General features: G+C 43.6%; 1 long non-coding RNA gene across 2 annotated transcripts; it reads right to left on the bottom strand.

Annotated features, from left to right (window-relative positions):
- Window positions 1-1,916: 1,916 nt before the first annotated feature.
- LOC136474605 (uncharacterized) lies at window positions 1,917-4,830 on the bottom strand. Of its 2 annotated transcripts, XR_010762967.1 has the most exons (4): window positions 4,270-4,830; window positions 3,286-3,363; window positions 2,987-3,098; window positions 1,917-2,163 (listed from the first exon to the last, which is right to left on the bottom strand). It is a non-coding gene; the product is annotated as an uncharacterized lncRNA (long non-coding RNA). The 2 variants fall into 2 exon arrangements; XR_010762966.1 differs by having other exon boundaries at window positions 3,286-4,824.
- Between the last annotated feature and the right edge of the window lie 20,513 nt (window positions 4,831-25,343).

Genomic DNA, 25,343 nt, shown 5'->3' with positions numbered 1-25,343 from the left:
GACTCTCCAATGATCCGAACAACAAATGATCGATTCACCCTCTGCTAGCTTTAGACACTCTAAAGCTACACAGAGCACACGCTCAAATACTTAGCGCACGTAGGAGTTCCCGTCACTCTCGGCCCTCTTGCACCCCCCATCTTTCTCCCTCTCGTTTGTAACCCCACAGCAAACTTCGAGCACCTGGGCTCAGGAATAAAGTCATCGACCGGCTCAAACTAGACGTAGGGCACGTTGCCTGAACCAGTATAAACTCTGTGTCATTGAGTGCTAGGCCACATCCGATCACAACGTACGGTAAAACTACAAATATTTATGTGTTGATCATTTTCTGCACCGACACCTAGTTTCTACTCACTTAACCTGCATTGACATACTTGCATCCGTCAGCTTTGAACACTCACCTGGAAAGCACCCTATCAAGGCAAGCGCAAGCCAGTGTCCTAAGCTTGTAGTTGATAGGTTAATTAGGATGTCTTTAAACACTTTAAACATCATCAAGATGAAGGAAGAACAACAATTAAGGGTTTCAAAGATATTAGTGCAAGCTGGTGTCCAAATGGCCCATCAAAAAATGACATCGCGCGACCCCGGCTTCGGTCGCCATCCCGCCCACCCGCGCCTACTGCTGCGCTGTTCGCTGCTGCACGCGCACATCCGTCCCTGTCCACTTCGTCCTGCCCCGCAAGCATACACCGCCCCTGTACGCCTCGCCCCGCCCCGCGTCCGTCGCTCCTTCCTCCTGGCCCCCTCCTCTCTCTCCGCGCGGGCGAGACCTGGGAGCCAGGATGAATACGAGCACGCCCCGTCCGCGTGACCCCAGGCGCACCGCGTGTCCTATCCACCAGCCCCCCGGCTCGCCACGCCCCTTCCTCCCGGTGTCTAGGCCGTGCCACATGACTCTCTAAACATACCTCTGAATCACGAAACACTTGCAACATAAAACACTTAAAGGCAACATACGTCCGAAGCAGATGAAACATTTAGAACCTACACTCGCAATATGTGTGAAGCAGATGAAACATTTAGAACCTACACTCGCAATATGTGTGTGAAACATATGCAAAATCTAGATAAAACACTTGCAACTTGCAACATAAAAAACTTATTGTAACATAAGACTGAAACAGCTGAAACATTTCGAACATACTCTTGCAACATATGTATAAAACATGAGCAACATCCAGATAAAAAACACTTGCAACATATGTCTAAAATAGATGAAACATTTTGAACAAACGCTTACAACATGCCTATAAAACACTTGCAACATATACAACATCCCGATCTACTTTTGCAACATCAATATTAAACATTTGCAACATTTTGCAACATAGGGGGAGGGAAAGGCTAGGGCCAGTTCATTCCGGTCTTGGAATGGGAGTCGACGCCAAGCGGCAACGCGCGAGTACCACCAGCACGGGCCATGCTCGTGGGTGCTCTTGGCTCGGTGGGGACCGATCTGAGGCGCGCGACGGCACCACCACCAACAGTAGAGGTAGACGGCCACTACTACAATAAGCTTTTGTAGGGGCGGCTGGCGATGGTTTGTAGAGGCGGTTCGGCCAGCCGCTCCTACCATACCGTCTCTACAAATCAATTTGTAGAGGCGCCTGGTGTTATCAGCCGCCCCGACAAATCGATTTGTAGGGGCGGCTGATAACACTAGCCGCCTCTACAAATCAATTTGTAGGGACGGCCACAGTACTAGCCGCCCCTATAATATCGGTTTGTAGGGGCGGTTCAGTCTAAAACCGCCTCTACAGTATATTTTTCATAAAAAATTCAAATTTACACTTCAAATTCGACTATAACATATATATATATATATATATATATATATATATATATATATATATATATATATATATATATATATATATATATATATATATATATATATATTCAAATCTGACCAAAACATATATAATTCAAATCTGGCCACAAGCACAAGAGCACAAGATGTTGGTACTGAGGATTTCTACCTAAAACAAAAAGAAATACTCAAGCAATGCAGCAACACTTGTGCTTTTGCTCGACACAAGCTGAAACCTATTATATCTCTGAACTAGCAACTTAACTGGGCATTACAACAACAACAACCAATCCCGTAGCAACTGAACTGGACATTGCAAACATAAATATGAACTGAGCTGGAGAGCCCTGCAATAACATAAATCACCGTATCAATTTCTAAACTCTGAGTATAATGAAACAATCGTATATTTGTGGGGGCATAACTTTCATCAAATAATAAAGGGCATAACTTTCATCATACAGAGGCAAGTATATTTGTGGGGCTAAGAATGGATGGTCACATCAAAGGGGCACACTTTCGGTTAACATTGATCATACTTAATTGAGTACTGGAAAATTGTTTGAGCCAAAAACTTAAACTGTTGCTGGGAACTAATCCAACAATAATTAAATTGTTCCATGTCCTGCATGGTTTGATATGCTAAATATACATCAGCGACTAACCATAGTACACACAATAATTTTCGGTTACATAACCACAGAAGATTGCACACATTACCAATAAAATGAATCTGAGATCCTTGGCTTTAAATTCCCAAAATAGCTAGCACTGCTTTGCGGCATTTTGTATCATTGCTCGATTGCATAATCAGATTACAACATAACATCAGGTTTCACTTCTAAAACCAACCATGTAAGCCATTTATAATGTTATTAGCTCTAAGAAACAAGAGTACACTACCTATTACTAATGCTGATAACAAAATGTTTCTTGTTGTTATCAGCCCTAGTAATGGTCCTACCTGCACCTGCAACCGTACACAAATGCCTACCGAATTAAAGGCAGATGTCTTTTGCATCCAAGAAAAAAGAATTAAAGACTTTTTCTTTTTTAGTTTCCGGCTTCTTTCATAAACAAGGGAATGCAAATTGTAATGACAAATAACTGTTTTATCACACATAGCAACAGCTGACATGCCAGTAATATATAATGAATAAGTAAGATCACCTGCAGCAGCCCTGTACAAGCAATATTCATTTGTATATATATACATTGCAGCCCGCTCAGAATAGGTGAAGCAAATGAGGACTCATGCCTTAACTTTGATAGCAGCTCACACCTATAAAAGTAGTCATGAATTATTTTTCATTAATGAAACAATAACTACATGCTGGAACTCATTTTTCCTACATCCAGGGTCACTACCAAATTTAGTACAACTGCTGCATTAACAAGAGCTCTACTAAATCATATGAAAACAAAAGAGACTAGGCCATTAAGTATGTGACAGTTAGACAGAAACTAACCTTATAACCTTAACATGATTCAATTGGCACATGCCCTCAGATCAGTAGAAAATCCAATCCCCTCGACGAGATGATCTCCTGCAAAGAGAAGAGATGAAAAAATGGTGTGTATTCAACTAATGTAGTAATAGAAGTTCAGTTATCTCTTACGGAAAATTAGAACAATATCCAAATGTACAGAAAAACTGTTGCTCTAGGGACTTAAGGAAATACAAGGGGGTTAAATAGTCCCTTAATGTTGTCTGACCAGGACATGTAAACTGATTTTGGACTGCTGCCACAGCCCGCAACAACTGACCTTAGCTATGATGCACTATATAAATAGAATGCAATATACACCTAAGCTGTAGCTTTCAGCTGTACCTAAACAATCAATCCAGCGCATTTCAGTGACCTCATTTTGAGTTGGTTCAGATGCAACATTGATGTTTAAATTGAGCACTAAAATAAAAAGATTTGGTGCAAGAAAAAAACATGAGGCTGATATAAATACTCCGTAACATAAATGCATGGTATACAGTTCCAAGTTAAACTAAGTTAACATGGGGAATGCAATTTTATAAAATAGAGTAAATCAACAGTAGTAGCAGCCAAACAACAATCTTTTCTATTTCAATGTAGTTGCAGTTGCACATACAATAATGCTAGTGGAGTAAGTACTATTATTGTTCTATCCTATAAATGGCACACGGAAAGAATGCCATGAATGCATAAACTTTGATGTAGTATCCCTGCAACAGAAAATAGAAGGTTTCCACTTTCTAGAAAAAATAACACTAGAAGTCATAGAGGAAATCAATTCTCTAAAAAGCATTATAACTTGCAGCATACCTTAACACATTTGACATTATATATTGGTGATTCTGAAAATAAAAAATCTGACAGAACAGTTAATTTTGCTAGAATTACATAAATCAATGATAATTTGCTAGAATTACATAAATCCGCCATTAGAGGAGCAGCCATGGATCCTAACGAACATACATGAGCCACCAAGGATCCCGTCGCCCTTGCATGAGCGGCCATGGATCCAGCCACCCTAACCCCAGCCACTGACTGTATTGCACCCCTGCCGCCACGGACACCGAACCCTAGCGCCGTCGCCACCGGAGGGGAAACAACACAAGGGAAAAAGTGAGGTCAGGGCAGCAGCTATTGTGTCGTCACCAGCCGCAGGGCCTCCATAGCCCCCCACTGCTTGCATATCTTAGAAGAGGAATGGGGTGGGGAGGGTCCGTATCGAGAGGCGAGGAGGAACCGAGGAGGAGACAGAAATAGGAGCCCACAGGCCTTCGAGTGTCTGGCAAATAGCCAGCGCGCGGGGTGGAGAGTGGAGAAACCAGAACCTTCTCGACGGGGAGCATGAAGAGTGCGACGCCGACGGCGGTGACGGCGAGGCGGACGGCCGAGGGCCACGAGAGCACCATGGACACGAGCAGCCTCCTGCGCCAGGGCCTGAGCTGGCGTAGGGGTAGGATAGCCCGGTGTTGTTAACGAGCAAGCCCACGTCGAGGCCTTGGATGGAGTCCTTGAATGCCTCCACGCCGTCCATCGGGAGATGGAGGGGGTAGGAGAGGGGGAGGTAGGTGGGGAGGGGTGGCCGCCGGCGCCGGAGAGACAGGCGACGGCTGCGGCGGTGATGCGGTGGTGGTGCTCGTCGGGGCTAGGGTTGTCGGCGCAACTAGATCTAGTTGCGGGGAGGGGAGGGGAGGGGGACGGGGGAGGGGCCGGTGCCAGCGGTGAGGTGGAGCCCGTCAGGCTAGGGTTGGAGGCGGCAGGGTTGGGTGTGCGACTGAGAAATGGAGATGGGGATGGAAACGAAGTGGAGACGGGAAGAAAGGCGACTGTGCTCTAGAATATATACTCAAAGTCATTTGTAGGGGCGGCTCTAAAGACCAGTTGCCCCTACAAATGCATTTGTAGGGCGGTTTCTGATTCAGCCGCCCCTACAAATGTTTTCACATATTTTTAAATATTACTTATGCATATTTTTTTTATAAATGTGTAAATGTATATATTAATGTATAAATGTAATAAAAATAATTTGCTATATTTTCCCATACACACAAAAAATTACTTGCATATATATATATAGATATAATGATATATTTTATTTTGTAAAATAAAAAAATATATTTAAAATTTTTAAAACTTGAATTTGTGAACTTCGAATTGAATTTTAAGACAAAAAATGATCTAAAATAAAAATATTGTAAACATCAAAGTTGTAGAACTCATCAAGGCATACAACTTATATTTTGGTCATCTTTTCATTTGACAAAATTTGAAAAGTTTAAATTTTGAATTTTAATAAATGGCAACTTCAAACAAGATTTTGAAAAAATAAATGATTTCAAATAAGAAAGTCATGAACATAAAAGTTGTTGAACACATCACTATCTACAACTTTTATTTTGATCATCTTTTCATTTGACAAAATTTTAATAGTTCAAAATTTAAAATTCAATAAATGGCAACTTCAAACAAGATTTTGAAACCTTAAATGATTTCAAATAAGAAAGTCATGAATATAAAAGTTGTTGAACACATCACTATATATAATTTTTATTTTGGTCATCTTTTCATTTGACAAAATTTGAACAGTTCAAATTTTTAAAAATTTCAATAAATAGCAACTTCAAACAAGATTTTGAAACCTTAAATGATTTCAACTACAAAAGTCGTGAACATAAAAGTTATCGAACTCATCACTATCTATAACTTTTATTTTGATCACTTCTTCATTTGATAAAGTGTTAGTAAATATTGTTCACAAATTCACATATCACTCATAGTTTCATGAACTATATGAGAGACATGTTAATTTATGAACAATGTTTACTATCACTTTGTCAGATGAAGAAATAACCAAAATAAAAGTTATAGATCTTGATAAGTTATACATCTTTGGTATATATCACTTTTCAGCTGAAATCATTTGGTGTTTCAAAATCTTCTTAGAACTTGTCATTTTTTTAAATTTAAAAATTTGAATTTCTCAAACTTTGTCAAACGAAAAGATTAACCAAATCAACACAGTAACTTGATAGGGCATGATTTTAGAAAATTTTAGAAAAAAAATAATCACATTTGGAGTTAGTATGAGGGAGAAAGATTAGTTTCCAATTTTAACCAGAGATTAAAAAGAAAAATCACAACTGTTCATGATGATCAATGATGAACAAGTGTGATTTCTATTTTTAATCTGTGGCTAAAACTTGTAACTAGTTTTTCTTCCTCGTACTAACTCAAAATGTGATGGTTTTTTTCCTAAAATTTTCTAAAATCATGCTCTATAATTTTAGTACGGTCATCTATATTTGTCACTAATTTTGGATAATTCAAATTTTGAATTTCAGAAAATGACGACTTCAAACCTGATTTTAACCACTAAATGATTTCAGTTGTAAAAGTGATGAATATAAAAGTTGTTGAACACATCACTATCTACAACTTTTATTTTGGTCATCTTTTCATTTGACAAAATTTGAACACTTCAAATTTTGAATTTCATTAAAAGACAACTTCAAACAAGATTTTAAAACCTTAAATGATTTCAACTACAAAAGTCATGAACATAAAAGTTGTTGAACTCATCACTATCTACAACTTTTATTTTGGTCATTTCTTCATGTAACAAAGTGTTAGTAAACATTGTTCACAAATTCACATATCACTCATAGTTTCATGAACTATATGAGAGACATGTTGATCTGTGAATAATGTTTACTATCACTTTATCAGAGAAGAAATAACCAAAATAAAAGATGTAGATCTTGATGAGCTATACATCTTTGATAATCATCACTTTTTCAGCTGAAATCATTTGGTGTTTCAAAATCTTGTTAGAACTTGTTATTTTTTAAATTTGAAATTTTGAATTGCTCAAACTTTATCAAATAAAAAGAATGACCAAATCAACACAGTAACTTGATAGGGCATGATTTTAGAAAATTTTAGGGAAAAAATCATCACATTTGGAGTTAGTATGAGAGAGAAAGACTAGTTATAAATTTTAACCAGAGATTAAAAAGAAGAATCACAACTATTCATGATGATCAATAATGAACCAGTGTGATTTGTAGAGGCGACTGGTGATTGAGGCACCCCTACAAATCGCAACACCGGGGGCGGCTGGTGAGTGAGCCGCCCCTACAAATCGACTCATTTGTAGGGGCGGCTCGTATCATCAGCCGCCCCTACTGTGCCATTTATAGGGGCGGCTGGGCTCGTGGGTCCCGAGCATGCCCACTGTAGGGGCGGCTTCATCACCGGCCGCCTCTACAAAAAAATTTATCCCGTTGCTACAAACGTTTTTTTTGTAGTAGTTGGCGCGCTCGACAACATGAGTGGACGCGCGGCGGGTGGGACTGCATGAGCAAAGAGCGAGAGGCTTGGGTGGGGAGCGTGATGAGCCGGAGCGAGGAGCGAGCAATGCATGATGAGGGCGCGCGGGGGGAGATGACCGCTGCGGCGAATGCGGAGTGGGGTAGGATGACGGATACATGGTACTGAGAAACATGCGATGGGCGAGCTAGTAGGAAGATTTTTTTTTAGAGAAATGAGGGAGACGTACAGAGGAGGCAGGCTTGTGGACCGGTAACACGTGGAGACCCAGACAATTTGATGGACGCCCAACCCTGAGCATTATCGTTCTCTCAACGGCCACAGCTCCCTCGTTCAGCGCGTTGCTCGTATAAATTTCAATGGTCTCGATGAGAAGTACGCATTGGCGAAGTACAAAATACGATTTGTGACTTGTACAAAACTGTGAGTATGTCGGCGCTTTCAACTGTGAGTATGTACTTCCCCTATCACACAAACTGCACGCAACCGTGAGTATGTTGGCGCTTTCAACCAAACTGCATGCATGGTGTGTCACCCCCTTTGGGCTTTGGTTCTATAGATAGCTAAACGGACATCCTGACCTGGGCTTGGTCAAGCACGACCCAATTGAGTTGGGTCTGGCACGACACAGGAGGGGAGGTGGGTCATGTCGTGCTATAGCCCACTGGCTCAGCTGGAGGCCAGCTGCTGTGTCATTCCATGTTGGCCCGAGGCACGCAGTGCCCTGGAAGCCCATCGCTTCACCGTCACGCCGCGCTCGTAGGAGCCAGTGTGGCACTATGAAAGAGTTGGCGCAAGGCTTCGATTTGCTTGATGATAGACCAGTTTGAAATGGCTCCGTGTCTGTTGCATAAAATTAATTACATTTTCTCACATGTTAGAAGTTTGCATATGTTGATCTTCTAATCAATTATTACCTATATAGAATTTATCTCCAATTTATGTGATGAACGAACAAGATTTTATATGGTAAAATACTCCATTGTAGTTATCATGCAGAAAATAGTTATACTGGATACAATTAAAACAAAGATTCGTAAGGTTTCGACACTGACAAATACCATGTGTCTGCATGCTTATTCTTGTTCATTGAACTGATGAACTGTCGAATTGCATTTTGATCAAGATTCAATAGCCACAAGGTGCCTTCATGAGTTCATTCCAATATATGCTTCACATTATTATTTCTTCTCTAAAAAGCTATTCCTCTTTTCAACAAAATACATCTAGATCAGGCTTAAACTATTGCTCTTTTCAACAAAATACATCTAGATCAAGCTTGTACTATTACAGTATCTCAACTCTAAAACGACGTTTCCTGACTTTCAGTTCTAAAACTATTTTTTACTGTACTAATATTGTCGTGAGGCACATAATCCTAACTAGATCCGGGAACATACAGGGTAGCATGTTTCTCTTATTGGCTGAACTGGTGAATTATCCAATTACATTGATCAAGATTCAAGAGCCAAAAGGTGCTTTGATTTCCAAATATGCTTCAAATTACTATTTCTTTTTTTTTTCTCGAATACGCACGAGTGCGTATCATTGCATTAGAAGAATGAAGTGTATAATACAAGAAGCTGTTCCCGTCCAGTCGGAAAAGCAGTAGAAGGCTACATTTCTGAAATTGACATTCTACGAAAACATTGTATCTGAACCGAAACGCTATCCTGCAGCTAGCACTTGCAGTCCGTCGGCGCCGGCATCGATCCAGCGCTCGGCTTCGGCCTTTATGACTTACAGCGTTTCACTGACCGTGGCCGTCGAGCCCCTGAAACAACGCGCGTTGCGCTCCTTCCATACCTGCCAAGAGACCAGCGCGAATAGAGAGTCAAGACCTGGCCGTCGTTCGCTGTTGGCCGAGGAACGCAGTCGCCGCCACCAGCTCAACGTCGTCGGCGCAGCCTGCGGTAACTGAAGGCCCAGCTTTTGGAGAACGAAGAACCAGATTTCCCTGGAGAATGAGCATGTCGCAATGATGTGGTCAATGGTTTCCACTTCCTGATCGCATTGGTAGCAGAGTTTCCTTGCGTCGAGGCCATGTCTTCTCCTTCTGTCCCCGGTCCAGTGTCTGCGCCTTAAGGCGAGCCCGAGAAAGATCTTAACCTTCAATGGCGCCCAAGTTTTCCAGACTAGCTTATGGACGAGGAAGGGGCTAGAGCCAGCATGTAGCATGAGGTACGCCGATTTTGCCGTGTATTCGCCGCTCGGAGTCCATCTCCAAACTGTTTTGTCAGGCTGGTCCGTTAACTGGACATTGGCCATGGCGTTCCAAAGATGCAGGTAGTCAATGATGGCCTGAGTGGGTAGTCCCCCGGCGATGCTGCGAGCCCATGTCCTGTTGTGCAGCCCCATGCATACAGATTGGCGATGCCGGATTCTTGTTGGCACCAGGCGATAGAGGCAAGGGGCAATGTCACTGACCGACTGTTCATCAATCCACCTATCTTCCCAGAACAAAGTGCTATGTCCATCACCCACGACAGTGTATGTTGAGGCCTTGAAGAAAGCTTGCACTTCGGGGCAGGTACGGATTGGGAGCTGGCTCCAAGCTCTATCCTGGTCTGCTTTCTGCAGCCACAGCCACCTTGTTTGGAGGGCGCATCCCGTAAGCTTCAGGTCACTGATCCCAAGACCGCCCAGCTGAGTTGGTCTGCAGCACGTCGGCCAGGCCAACATGCATTTGCCTTGCACTGATTGATCTGAACCAGCCCAGAAGAACTTGCGGCAAATGGCGTCGATTTCTTTTCTAGCCCATGGCGGCAGATTTTCGGCCATCATGGCGTAGATAGGCTCATAGGCACAGAGCGAAGCACTGACTTGATCCATACTAGTCTTCCGCTCCTGGCCATCAGTGATCCGTGACACGGCGGCATCTTCCGGGCTACTTGCTCCACCAAAGATTGGATGTTTGCTTTTGGGATTGGTTTCGTACTCAGCGGTAGCCCTAGGTATTTGATGGGGAAAGGTTGGACCTGACAGCCGAGGATGCTGACGATCTCATCAAGGTTTTCCTCTCCACCGTAGATTGGGGTGATGGAACATTTGGCGAGGTTTGTGTGCAGACCTGATGCTGCCCCAAATATGCTGAGTATCTCTTTGACAGCCCGAGCTTCCTGTGTTGTCGGCAGGATGAACAAGATGACATCGTCGGCATAGAAGCTACACTGAAACTTGACCTCCGATGGTCGCATCCTTCTGAGCATGCCGTCAGCTGAAGCTTTTAGGAACAGACGGTGCAGAATATCCATTGCTATGATGAATAGCATGGGAGATAGAGAATCTCCCTGGCGCACACCTTGTATGTGTCTGATCGGCTGTCCCTGATGACAGTTCAGCATAATTCTTGAAGTTGCCGAGCTGAGCAGTGATGCAATCCAACCACACCAGCGCTGACCAAATCCCCTTGACTGAAGAACCTCCAACAGGAATGGCCACGATAGGGTGTCGAAGGCCTTAGAGATGTCGAGTTTCAGTAGCAGCATCGGCTTCTTCCTCTTCCGGATGAGAGCAGCAGCCCGCTGAACATACTTGTAGTTGTCGTTAATCGATCTCGTCCGGATGAATGCATTCTGGTTCTTGTCAATCAGTTCCTTGAGCTTTGGCGCTAGGCGTAGCGCTAGGATCTTTGAAATTAGTTTTGCGAAGCTGTGGATCATTGTGATCGGCCTAAAGTCCCCCGGGCAGTTGGCACCGACCTTCTTGGGAAGTAGCACGACCAAAGTGCTGTTGAGCTTGTCCAAGTTCCTAATATTCCTTGTTGCGAAAGCTTCGACAGCATCCATGACCTTGTTGGAATAATCTACTGCTTCCTTGTGTGAACATACAGCAAAGGGAAGACGGTGCCGAAAAGACTCCCTGCTGTGATACTATAGCCGCTGCAGGTGCAGGCGCCGAACGTCCCACCTGCAGCACTATAGCCACATGCAGAGGCCGGCGCAGAGTTAGCCATGTATGTTATCTAGTTACTATTACAGCATGTGCGCTGTACTAGGACTAGATAGATAGAGTTGTATAAATAGACTACCACGACAACTCAGTAAAGAGAGTTCAGATTTATCATCTCAAGGGTTTCGGCCAACGCTGGTATCTTGTACTGTGTGTATGCTCTGTTTTTCCTCTTCTTCAACCTTGAGCCATGGTGTGTGGGGACGGACAATGCTTGTTCATGGTCGACTTAGCTAGTGGGTGCTCGGCAACACTAGCGGATGCTCGGTAACACTGGTGAGTGGTTCACTCACCTAAGCCGGTGATCCTATGGGCTAACAAGTGGTATCAGAGCCGTACAAGTGTCGTCGCCAGACTAACCGCTGGCGATGACGGACGGTTTGGAGATAGACGTCAGCGACACCAGTTGACCGACGCTGACTCGCACCAACTATGGAGAGTGGTCGGTGACCATAAAGGTCAAGCTCAGAGCCCGACGGCTCTGGAATGCTATTGACAAGGGCACCGACAATGAAGAAGATGACATGTCAGCATTGGAGGCTATCTTCGCTGCTGTGCAGGTGGAGTACAGGGAGCCATTGGGAGCGAAGAGCTCGGCTAAGGAGGCTTGGGAGGCTATTGCGATGATGCACGTCGAATCCGACCACGCAAAGAAAGCGGCGGCCCAGCTTCTGAAGCAGGAGTACGCCAACCTTAAGTTCAAGGATGGTGAAATGGTGGAGGACTTCTCCCTCCGCCTGCAGACACTCATCAACAAGCTGAAGAGCCATGGCGTCACCATCGACGAAGAGGAGGTGGTCTCCAAGTACCTCCACTCCGTGCCGAAAAGTACATCCAGATCGCTTTCTCCATCGAGACGATGCTGGACTTATCCACCCTTACCATTGAGGATGCGACAGGTCGTCTGCGGGCAGTGGACGAGCACCTAGAGCAGGCAACAGCAACAAAGGACAGCGGCAAACTGCTGCTGACGGAAGAAGAGTGGGCTGCTCGGAGGAACTCCGGGAAGGCAGCCTCCTCCAGCCGCGGTGGCGATGGCAAGCGCCACGGCAAGGCTTCTTCGGAGAAGAAGAAGCAGGTCGACCCCAACGCCTGTCGGCGCTGCAGGAAGTTGGACCATTAGGCATGGGAGTGCCCAAATCGTAAGCAGAAGAAGAAGGCTGAGGCTTATCTACCGCAAGCTGATGATGAGGATGAGGCCACTATCCTAATAACGATGTTCTGTGCACTGCATGACGTCGAGGCCGAGGAGAGGGAAGAGGTGACGATGGTGGAAGGACCTGGAAAGGCCCTGAAGGTTGTCAACCTCGACGAACCACGCGTCCAAGTCCACCTTGGATGTGTGGGTATTGACCAGAAGCCGTGGTGGTATCTAGACTCTGGTGCCAGCAACCACACAACGGGCTCCAAGGCATCTTTCTCCGAGCTCGACGACGATGTTACTGGTACGGTGAAGTTTGGTGATGGTTCAAGGGTGTCTATCCAAGGGCATGGCACTATTATCTTCCGGTGCTAGAACGGAGAGCACCGCGCGCTAACGGATGTATATTACATCCCGCAGCTCCGTTCCAGCATCATCAGCATTGGTCAGTTGGATGAGCGCGGTAGTGAGGTACTGATCAAGGACGGAGTCCTTAGGATCAGGGACCAAAAGCAGCGACTTCTTGCCAAGGTGAAGAGGTTCCTGAACCGATTGTACCTGCTCAACCTGAAGGTAGAGCAGCCGGTGTGCCTGGCGGCAAGGCACTCCGAGGAACCGTGGATGTGGCATGCCCGGTTCGGACATCTCAGCTTCGACGTGCTTGGTCGGCTGGAGAAGATGGTCCGAGGGCTACCCATATCAAGCACGGAGGCGAGCTGTGTGACAACTGCCTGGCAGGGAAGCAGAGGAGGCTACCATTCCCAAAGACGGCCAAGTATCGCGCAAAGGACGCTCTTGAGCTCATCAACGGCGACCTCTGTGGGTCGATCACGCCAGCTACAAACAGTGGTCGACGGTACTTCCTTATGCTCATGGATGATTGCAGTCGCTACATGTGGCTGCAACTCCTGACGAGCAAGGACGAAGCGGCGGTGGCAATCAAGAAGTTCAAGATGCGCGCGGAGGCCGAGAGCGGCAAGAAGCTCCACGTGCTAAGGACTGATCGTGGCGACGAATTCACTTCGGTGGAGTTTGTTGCGTACTGCGCGGATCAGGGTGTGGTGCAACACCACACCGCGCCGTAGTCGCCACAACAGAATGGCGTGGTGGAGCGACGGAACTAGACGGTGGTCGGCATTGCCCGATCCATGATGAAGGTCAAAGGCATGCCGGCAAAGTTCTGGGGGGAGGCGGTGACCATGTCGGTGTTCATCCTCAACCGTGCTCCGACCAAGGCCCTAATGGGCAAGACGTCGTTCGAAGCTTAGTATGGGTGCAAGTCAAGCGTGTCATTCCTCCAGACATTCGGATGTATCGGCCACATCAAGAAGACAAAGCCGAACTTCACCAAGCTAGAGGACAGGAGCACACCCATGGTGTTCCTAGGCTACACGGAGGGTACCAAGGCGTACTGGCTCTACACCCCACGTGGAGATAAGGTGCTTATCTCGCGCGACGTCGTGTTCGATGAGAAGACAGCTTGGGACTGGAGCAGTCCAAGCACGGGGGAAGCTGGCGGCTTTACTAGCACCTTCGTCGTCAAGCACTTGGTCATCCACGGTGGTGGAGACGCTGGGGAAGAGGTGCTGAGCACTCCGAGAGGAGTTGAAAGGTCCTAATATGGCTAGAGGGGGGGTGAATAGCCTATTTAAAATTCTACAAATCAACTAGAGCAATTTGATTAGTAAGACAAATAGCGAAATACAAACTTACTCTCGCTCTACGAGGGTTGCAAGCCACCTATCCAATAATTCTAGTTGCAATGATTACTAGACACACAACTTCCTATGAAACTACTCACTAAGAGCTCTCAAACTTGCTACACTAAAGAGCTCCACTAGATGAACTTAAATAACAAAACAAGCTCTCAATTCTAATTACACTAAAGAGCTTGGCACAACTAGTTTGCAAGAATATAGAAGAGTGAGTAAGATGATTATACCGACGTATCGAGGGATGAACCAATCACAAGATGAAGATTAAGCCAATCACCGGGAGAATACAAATGACAAGAGACAACCAATTTTTCTCCTGAGGTTCACGTGCTTACCAACACGCTAGTCCCCATTGTGTCGACCAACACTTGGTGGTTCGGTGGCTAAGAGGTGTTTCACAAACCTCATCCACATGATTGGACACCACAAGAACCTACCCACAAGTGAGGTAACTCAATGACACGAGCAATTTACTAGAGCTACCTTTCGGCACTTCGCCGGGGAAGGTACAACTCCCCTCACAATCACTGGAGACGGCCATAAACAATCACCAACTCGTGCCGATCCTCCACCGCTGCACCAAGCCGTCTAGGTGGTGGCAACCTGTAACACCCCGGTGTTATGCCTACATTTAGGCACTGCAAATCACGCATATCATGCATCGTCAAGCATCCAAATCATACATGCTTAATCATGTGAATACCAATTGAAACATTGCTTTGAAACATATGAAACATGCGTGAAACCTGAATGTTGCATACGCCTGTTTAAGAATTGTTTTGCCCTGGATTTTTCTTGCTAGATTAGTAAAACATGTTGGGCTACTATTGTAAATCATCTAGCAATATTTAGTTCAAATTTTGGAGCAATGTTTGTATTCAAATTAATTCAAAATTTGGCTTCAAAAATAAATTCCAAAAATTAGGGTTTTGAGCTAAACGTGGACTTTGATGTTACAATTCAAAATTCAGAAAGAATTTGACTTTGGTCATAAAAGCAAAGTTGTAGAGAATTAAATTCTAAACAACTTTCATTTTTGGTACATTTTCAAAAGAGGTCATTTTCTTGCTCAAAATAATAGTTGAAAGATGACATTTAAAAATCCATTGAAAATATATTTGAAAAACGGTTTTTCCCTCCTTATCGGGCCGTCGCCTCGCTATCGGCCCAGCCGCACAGGCGGCCCGGCCTGCCTCCGCGCCGCGCTTGTGCTCCCGCAGCGCTTCGCCCTGGCCCAGCAACCGCTTCGCCGGCCCAGGCCCACGCCGCGCCTCCCGCTCGACCGCACTCGCGCGCCTGCTCGCTGTCGCGCCGCGCCGCGCGCCCGACCGCGGCAGAACTCGCCCGCCGCGTGGCGGCCATGCGTCGTCGACGTCACCGCGCGTCGCAGCTGGCCTGACGCTGTGCCCACGCGCCCGCCTTCACCTGCTGGTGCCTGTACGCTCGCTCACTCGCGCCCGCGCTTCCTCTCCTCCCCTCCAGAGCCGAGAGCTCGAGCTCTGCCGCTCGCCGCGCCCGCAGCTCCACCGGCGTCGAACTCCCGCACCACCGCGCCATTCCCCGATTCCTCGCGCCCACAACTCCGCCTCGCCCTCCTTCAACTCACGCTCACGCTTGCGCCGCCTTCCGAGCCCAGGTTGAGTTTCCCCGCGCCTCGCCACCGACGGCCATGGCGCCGCCGTGCTCGGCCGCCGTGGGACTCCCCCTTCCTCCCCTTCTCCACCCTGCTTAGCTGCCTGCTCGCATTCGCCAATGCCTCGCGATCCTCCTGCGCTCGCTTGCTTGCGCTGCCGTGGCCGGAGATGGCCGCCAGCCTCATGGCAGAGCCGCGCCGCCGCGCCAGTGCAAACGCCGGCGAGGCACTCTGCCTCGGCCGGCCAGGCCGAGCCAGGCCGTGGGCTGACGCCCTGTTGGGCCGTCTCCCGTCCCTCGCGCTCGGGCTGCGTAGGCCGGTTGTGGCCGTGGGCCAGTTCGTTTCCACGGGCCGGCCCAGCATTGTTTAAACGATTTGATTTCCATTTATTCTTTATTATTTGAAATCTGAAATGGTTTGAAAAATGTTTGGGTGATCAAATTTGCTCCAAATTTGTTGAAACAAATTTTGCTAGGTTCCTTATCACCAGATCTACTTGGGAAAATTATTGCATGTCATTTTTGGGATACTCTTCTGTAGGATTTTATTTAATCATGTATATTGATGATAACTTGAAAAATGTGTAGAAAAATCTATAGGCTTCAGAAAAATATGATCTCCAAGGTTGTTAATCTTCTTATGTCATGTACTTCCTAGGAAAAATATGTTTCATGCATGTGCTGTGGAAAAATTTTGAGGTGTAGTTCAAGTGCCTTTAATGGCTGATTTTTGTTATTTTTGCTAGAGAGCAAACTTTGTATAAAACATGCATGTGATAATTTTTGTACAATCATTATATGCTATGAAGAACCTAGGAAAAATATTAATTCTGTTGTTTGACACTTTTCACAGTTCAAAGTATTTTTATGTACAAAATCATGCCATAGTTTGTGATTTTTGTGTAGGCTAATCCACTCATTCAAACACCATGAAAATCTGATGGTAGTCTACTTAGAGTAGTACCATGCTACTGTAATTTTCTCAGATTTTTATAAGCACCAGAAATAGAGATTTCTGTTGTAGCCCTAATTAAAAAGGAAATAAAATAATCCTCTTTAATACAAGGTTAGTTAATAATAATAGCTTTGGTGTATCTTTGAAGCATTTGATAAGGTGTGTTGACTTAAACATATTAGTAGTAGAAGAGAATGCAGTAGATGACATGTGCTGGTAGTATAATTTCTTGGATGATGTTGACTACCTTGCATTTAAACATATCCATTGCATTCATCTCCTTCGATGCATCGTTTGCATAATCACTTACGCGCATTGCATCATACAGGATCGCAAACCGAGAACTCAGTCGTCATACCCGAGGAACCCGAGGAGCAGTTCAAGGTGCAGCCGTAGGAAGTGCCAGAAGCCGATGAGGAGGACGTTGAGGAACTTCCGGAGTGCCCCGATCACCGTCCGAGCTCCTTCGAGAGAGGCAAGCCCCGGAGCATTTTCTCCCGGTTTGCAATGATTTAATTAAATGCTTTACTTTAATTGATGCATTACGTCCAGGAGTTGTTTGCAACCGTTGCTGCATTATACCTTGTTTACCTTTGTTATACTATATCCTTGTTTACCCTGGTATCCGCAGTTGAGTCAATGCTTAGCTGGCTTAGACCGGTAGAAGTCAGGTGATTTCCTGTCACCTGCGAGCTATAGGTGGTTACCTGGATCTACTTGGATGACTATGAAGTCATGGTATAACTAAGTGTTAAATGAAGTTGAGACCGGACGGAGACTTGCAGGGTTTTGAACTGTAGTGTTTTCCGTCTGTGTCGATTAAGGACCGGCCGTTGTTGGGCCTCGAGTCATGTTGAACGCATGCCTTACATTTAGCTGGCCAGATAAAGTACCTTCCGACCACGAAGCTGGGAGATTTTTCGGGCTGAGTAGATTGCCCGCAACGCACTGTGCCGGAGGAGGTGTGGTAGGACACGGGGGCGGGATGATAAGGCCGAAGTGCAGTCGGTCGGCCCCCGGGTACATGTGGTTCCTAGCAAACTCGAGATTCCTAGAAAGTTGACTCGATGATCAATATCTCACTTTAGCGGGTGAGTGAGGTTTGTGTAAGGAATAAATCACCAGCTGGTTAGGAATCGATTCGAATCGCCATCGCTCCTGGACAGTGAGCACTTGACTTGAGTTACTTCATCGTAGTAAATGTTATGGAACACTTGGACAGTTATAATGAATATGACAGTATGAAAGTTGTTTAATGATCATTGGTTATCATTATCTGCTTAATCACATGTTTACTCTAGTATAGGTGCAAATCTAGTCGACAGGTTAATATTAATTAACTTGGCAATAATGCTTTTCGAAAAGTTCTTGAAATGCTAAAAATGCTTCTTTCTGCAAATGAGTCAGCTACCCTACTATAAAGCCCTTCATAATCCTTGGTGTCAATTATTTTCGGTTATGTCGGGTAAGTCTGGCTGAGTACCTTCTCGTACTCAGGGTTTTATTCCCACTTGTTGCAGATGGGCAGATGTATTACGGCTACTGTATCAACTGCCTTTATCCTGCGATGGGTGATGCTTAGGACCATGGGCATGGTCATTCCTTACGTCTCATCTAATGCTTTTGTTGGAGATGATCATTCGCTGGCACTATATTTAAACTCCACGTGAGTGTGTGTGTGGTTTGAACAAATGACTTCCGCTACTTTTATTCGAACTGGTTTGTAATAACTATGTTGAAACTCTGATGTATCTGAGATTGTGAACTTTTATGTAATATGTGATGGTGACCGCTAAACTTATTACGATCTTGGCTGGAATGGAAGTTGGTTTGAAATCCTTTGCGATTTCACGGACTACCGGGTTATACGGGCTTAAGTTTGCTAAATCGTCTGCTCTGGCAGATGATTTTCTTACTTAATTTCGTATAATTGGTCGGTTCTGTTACACAACCACCAAGAGTTACAAGCAAAATCCGTAGCGCAACACGAATACCAAGTGCCTCTAGATGCAATCACTCAAGCAATGCACTTGTATTCTCTCCCAATCTCACAACGATGATGGATGAATGATGAAGATGAGTGGGAGTGCTTTGGCTAAGCTCACAAGGTTGCTATGTCAATGAAAATATACAAGAGGCTGAGCTTGAACTTGATTGCCATAACATTCGGTCGAGTACAGTAAGCATCCATGCATGACCGGACACGTTCGGTCACACTAGACCGGATGCTGCCAGCGTCCAATCGACTGTCTGCTGAACTCTGCTTTTCTGATTCATACCGGACGTGTCTGGTGTGGCGACTGGATGCGTCCGGTCGCTGAGTCTGTCACCGAATACCAGACGTGTCCGGTCACTCTGTAAACAGCGCGACTAACTCCTCTTCGACTCTATCTTCTTCACCCTTGCTCAAATGTGCCAACCATCAAGTGTATCACCTTGTGCACATGTGTTAGCGTATTTTCACAAATATTTTCAAGGGTGTTAGTACTCCACTAGATCCTAAATGCATATGCAATGAATTAGAGCATCTAGTGGCACTTTGATAACCGTATTTCGATATGAGTTTCACTCCTCTTAATAGTACGGCTATCTATCCTAAATGTGATCACACTCACTAAGTGTCTTGATCACCGAAACAAAATGGCTCCTACAATTTTACCTTTGCCTTGAGCCTTTTGTTTTTCTCTTTCTTCTTTTCCAAGTTTAAGCATTTGACCATCACCATGCCATCACCATTGTCATGATCTTCGCCATTGCTTCATCACTTGGAGTAGTGCTACCTATCTCATAATCACTTTGATAAACTAGGTTAGCACTTAGGGTTTTATTAATTAACCAAAACCAAACTAGAGCTTTCAATCTCCTCCTTTTTGGTAATTGATGACAACCCTTTCACAAAGATATAAATTGAGATTTAATTGAATTTATGTTGCTTGCCCAAGCATATCTACCATGTGTAAAAGACTATGGACATGTTTCATAAACTCCAAATGGTAGTAATTGCTCCCCCTACATATGTGCTAAGAGTTTAGATTATAGCTTGCACATATGCTTAGATAGGAAATATATGAGTCAATTTCTACCAAATGATGCTAAGGTATAAGAGATGGACCTTTAAAGCATGATACCAATCAGAGTGCACCAATATACCATCCTTAGCACTATTAGTAACTAGACATACACAAAAAAACTAGAATACCCCATGAGATCAACATTAAAAGCAAGGGTCTAGTTTTCATAATGTGAGCATGAGTCTAGTTACTTAGCCTATGCATGCTAGTTTTTCATTTCATCATTCAAACCTATAACTAGCATACACCACACAAGCATGGATATTGAAATTAAGAACTTGTACCATGCAAGCAAATATATGAAATGTTCATTCAAATGCATCATATAAGTTTATGAGCTTGCTCCCCCTACTTGTGTGATCATAATTTTAATTGATCCCTTTCCTTTATCATATATCTCCCCTTATGTCAAATACTCCCCTATCACTCATATCTTTGTTTCTCTCCCCTTTTGTCAATAATTAGCACAAAAGGTGAGCTCAAATTATAGATAGGTTGGGGTAAAACCATGTGAAAAGAGGATCATTTTTCCAATTTGGTTCAATCTAGATTACTTGCAAAAGATATTTAACTCGGTTTGATCCAAGGACAAGCTTCTTCACACCTCCAAATAAGGGTTATCTTGTACCATGTTGAGTTAAACATTTATAGCTCATTTTCTAAATCAAACACTAGGTTTACAAGCCCACAAACATGTCATATGCTACCACTAGATCATTTCAAACATACAAGCAATAGTGGTACCATACAAACATTAAATTCATTTGATTTTCATGAATGAGCCTAGGATATGATAGGAATGGCTAGATGCACTAAACAAGTCCTTAGCAATGGATGGATGACATGTCAATCAACTTTACCTTGCTTGGCTCGAACGAGAGGCATGTCATATAGTGGGGGTGCATCAACACATATTGGAGAAGTCAAGTATGTTCAATTCATTCCTTAGCTTGCAAAACCTCTTCTCATCAAGTGGCTTGGTGAATATGTCGGCAAGTTGATCTTCGGTGCCCACACTCTCTATGCAAATGTCCCCTTTTTGTTGGTGATCTCTTATGAAGTGATGACGAACATCTATGTGCTTTAATCTTGAGTATTGAACCGGGTTGTTGGTGAGCTTTACGACACTTTCATTGTCACATAGCAATGGCACTTGCTTGAACTTGATTCCAAAGTCACTCAAGGTAGCCTTCATTCAAAGTAATTGAGCACAACAACTACTGGCCGAAATATACTCCGCTTCGGCGGTTGAAAGTGCTATACTATTTTGCTTCTTTGATGACCAAGATACAAGTGATCTATCCAATAGTTGACATGTGCCCGATGTGCTCTTTCTCTTAACTTTACATCTCATATAATCGGAATCCAAATATCCAATCAACTCAAATCTTGCTCCTTTGGGATACCATAATCCAACATGTTGTGTATGCTTCAAGTACCTCAATATTCTCTTTGTTGCCTTCAAATGACTTTCTCTTGGTGAGGCTTGAAATCTAGCACACATACATACACTAAACATCACATCCGGCCTTGATGCGGTTACATAGAGTAGACTTCTAATCATAGACCGATACATCTTTTGATCCACCATGTTGCCACTAGCATCACTATCTAAACTTTCACTTGTCCCTATTGGTGTACTAATAGCTTTACTCTCATCCATTTCAAACTTCTTGAGCATGTCCTTGATATACTTGCCTTAACTCACAAATATGCCATTCTTCATTTGCTTTATTTGAAGACCAAAGAAGTAACTAAGTTCTTTAATCATAGACATCTCAAACTCACTTGCCATCATCTTGCCAAACTCCTCACAAAATTCTTGATTTGTTGATCCAAAGATGATATCATCAACATAGATTTGCATTACAAACAAGTCATTTCCAAGCTTCTTGGTGAAGAGAGTGGTGTCAACCTTTCCCATCTTGAATCCCTTAGAGAGTAGGAAATCCCTCAATCTCTCATACAATGCTCTAGGTGCTTGTTTCAATCCATACAAAGCTTTTCTCAACTTGAACACATGGTTGGGTTTCTTTTCATCTTCAAAACCAGGAGGTTGCTCAACCTACACAAGCTCATTGATGTACCCATTGAGAAATGCACTTTTCACATCCATTTGGTACAACTTGATGTTGTTGGCACAAGCATAAGCTAGCAAGATCCTAATTGCTTCCAATCTTGCAACCAGGGCATATGTTTCTCTAAAGTCAAGACCTTCAACTTGAGTGTAACCTTGAGCTACTAATCTTGCTTTGTTCCTTATTACTATCCCATCTTGATCTTGCTTGTTCCGAAAGACCCACTTGGTTCCAATCACATTATGATCCTTAGGCCTCTCAACTAAATCCCATATTTGGTTTCTTGTGAAGTTATTTAGCTCTTCATATATAGCATTGATCCAATCAACATCCCTCAAAGCTTCATCTATCTTCTTAGGTTCAATGGATGACACAAATGAGAAATGTTCATAAAATGAGGCCAATCTTGATCTTATTTGCACACCTCTTGAAATATCACCAATGATAGTGTCCAATGGATGATTTCTTGCAATATTGGTTGGTTGAAGCACTTATACTTGATTGCTTGCATTAGATTGATTACTTGGTTGAGATGATGAACTAGCCATTTGTTGATCTTGCACATTGCCATCACCAGTGCTTGCTTGGATTTGATCATGAGAACCACTAGCTTGCACATTTGAGTTAGAGAGCACTTGATTCTTGTCATCTTCAATATCAATTACCTCTCTAGGCCTTAACTCATCAATGTCCATGTTCTTCATTGTATTGACCAATTAAGTGCCTCTTATATCATCTAGATTCTCATCTTCATCTTGGAAACCATTTGTTTCATCAAACTCCACATAATGAATCTCCTCAAGAGTACCACTAGTCAAATTCCAAACTCTATAAGCTTTGCTAGTAGTGGAGTAACCAAGCAAGAAGCATTCATCACATTTCTTTTTAAACTTGCTTAATCTAGTGCCTTTCTTCAATATATAGCATTTACAACAAAAAACCCGGAAGTATGCTATGTTGGGCTTTCTTCCATTCAATAGCTCATAAGGTGTTTTCTCCATCATGGGGTGACAATAGAGTCGGTTGCTATAATAGCAAGCCGTGTTGATTGCTTCGACCCAAAATGAATGACTCACATTGTACTCACTCAACATTGATCTTACCATATCAATCAAGGTTCTATTCTTTCTTTCAACTAGCCCATTTGATTGAGAAGTATACTTGGCCGAGAATTGATGTCTAATTCCAAATTTATCACATAACTCATCAATTCTAATGTTCTTGAACTCACTTCTATTGTCACTTCTAACTTTCTTGATTGTTGTTTCAAACTCATTGTGAATGCCTTTGACAAATGATTTAAATGTTGCAAATACATCACTCTTGTCAACAAGAAAGAACACCCATGTGTATCTAGTGAAATCATCCACAATCACAAATCCATATTTATTTTCACCAATGCTAGTGTATGTGGTTGGTCCAAACAAGTCTATATGCATCAACTCAAATACCTTAGATGTACTCATCATGCTCTTCTTAGGATGTGTATTACCAACTTGCTTTCCAGCTTGATATGCACTACATAGCTTATCCTTCTCAAATGTGACATCTTTCAAGCCTCTAACTAAGTCATGCTTAATCAATTTGTTTAATTATTTCATTCCAATATGACCAAGCCTTCTATGCCATAACCAACATATTCTAGACTTAGTGATCAAACATGTTGACAATTGAGCTTCTCTAGCATTGAAATCAACCAAGTATAGATTCTCATATCTAAATCCTTTGAATATCAAGTTAGAGCCATCTACACTTATGATCTCTACATCATCCACACCAAATATGCACTTGAAACCAAGATCACACAATTGAGCTACCGATAATAGGTTGAAGTTCAAGCTCTCTACTAGTAGTACATTAGAAATGCCCAAATCATTGGATATTGCAATCTTACCAAGCCCTTTGACCTTGCCTTTGCCATTGTCACCAAATGTGATACTATCAAACCCATTGCTCTTGTTTTCATTGATTGAATTGAACATTTTGGATCACTGATCATGTGTTGTGTGCACCCACTATCAAGCATCCAATGTCTTCCTCCGGCTTTATAATTTACCTACAAAAGAAGATCAATTTTTTTAGGTACCCAAACTTGCTTGGGTCCTTCTAGGTTAGTCACCAAGGTCTTTGGTACCCAAATGGCCTTCTTCTTTGGGCCCACAATTAGTGTACCAATGAACTTAGCCTTCACACCATTGGCACCCTTATAAAGCATATAACAAGAATCAAATTTGATTGATGATACATTAGGTAGCTTGTTCTTGTTAGTCTTGCTATTTTGCTCTATATGCCCAACTTGCTTGCATCTATTGCAAAACCGACTATTGCTCTTCACAAAGCTAACTTTGGGAATGACAAAGGTCGCCTTGCCTTTCTTGGGGTTATAGCCTAATCCCTCTTTATTGAGAGAAAACCTTTGGCTACCCAAGTACTTTAGCAAGCGGACATCTCCACCATAGGTATTGCCTAAGGCATGAGTGAGCTCATTCACCTCCTTCTTAAGGGTATCATTTTCCACCATTAGTGATGTATCATTCATAGGTGGAGTGGTAATGGTTGTGCTACAAGAAGTGTTAGTAGGAGCAACAATAATGGGTTCATGAAAAGATTCATCAATAAGATCACATGTTAGTCCCACATCACATGTTACTATCACTTGCTCCTTCTTGGCTTCCTCCTTCTTGACTTGCTCAATGAGAGAGGAGTAAGCCTTTTCAAGCTTAGAGTGAGCTTTACCAAGCATCTCATGGGCATCCATTAGCCCCTCATGAGTGGCATTGAGCTCATCAAAGGATTGTTCAAGAAATTTTACTTTCTTGCGCAATTCTTTGCACTCCTTTCTCTTCATCTCATTGCAAGCGTGCACTTGCTCACATATGTCTAAGAGCTCCTCCTTGAAGTACTCCTCCTCATCATCATCATCATCATCATCATCATTATCATTCCTACAAGAGTCACTTTCACATTCATCATCATCACTCTCATCATATTTTATCTTGGTAGGCTTTGCTATGAGACATGACGATGGAGTGTCAAAGATGGAGAGCTTCTTGTTGATGGCGATGCTTGCTAGTGCTCTCTTGATAGATTTCTTGTCATCATCACTAGAGCTATCACTATCCAAAGAGCCATCACTATCCCATGTGACCACATAACCTCCACCCTTCT

This window comes from Miscanthus floridulus, chromosome 8 (genome assembly GCF_019320115.1).
Source record: "Miscanthus floridulus cultivar M001 chromosome 8, ASM1932011v1, whole genome shotgun sequence".
NCBI classification, from domain to species: domain Eukaryota; kingdom Viridiplantae; phylum Streptophyta; class Magnoliopsida; order Poales; family Poaceae; genus Miscanthus; species Miscanthus floridulus.
Note: the sequence above shows the minus strand (reverse complement) of the source record. Positions and strands in the feature narration are given on the sequence as shown.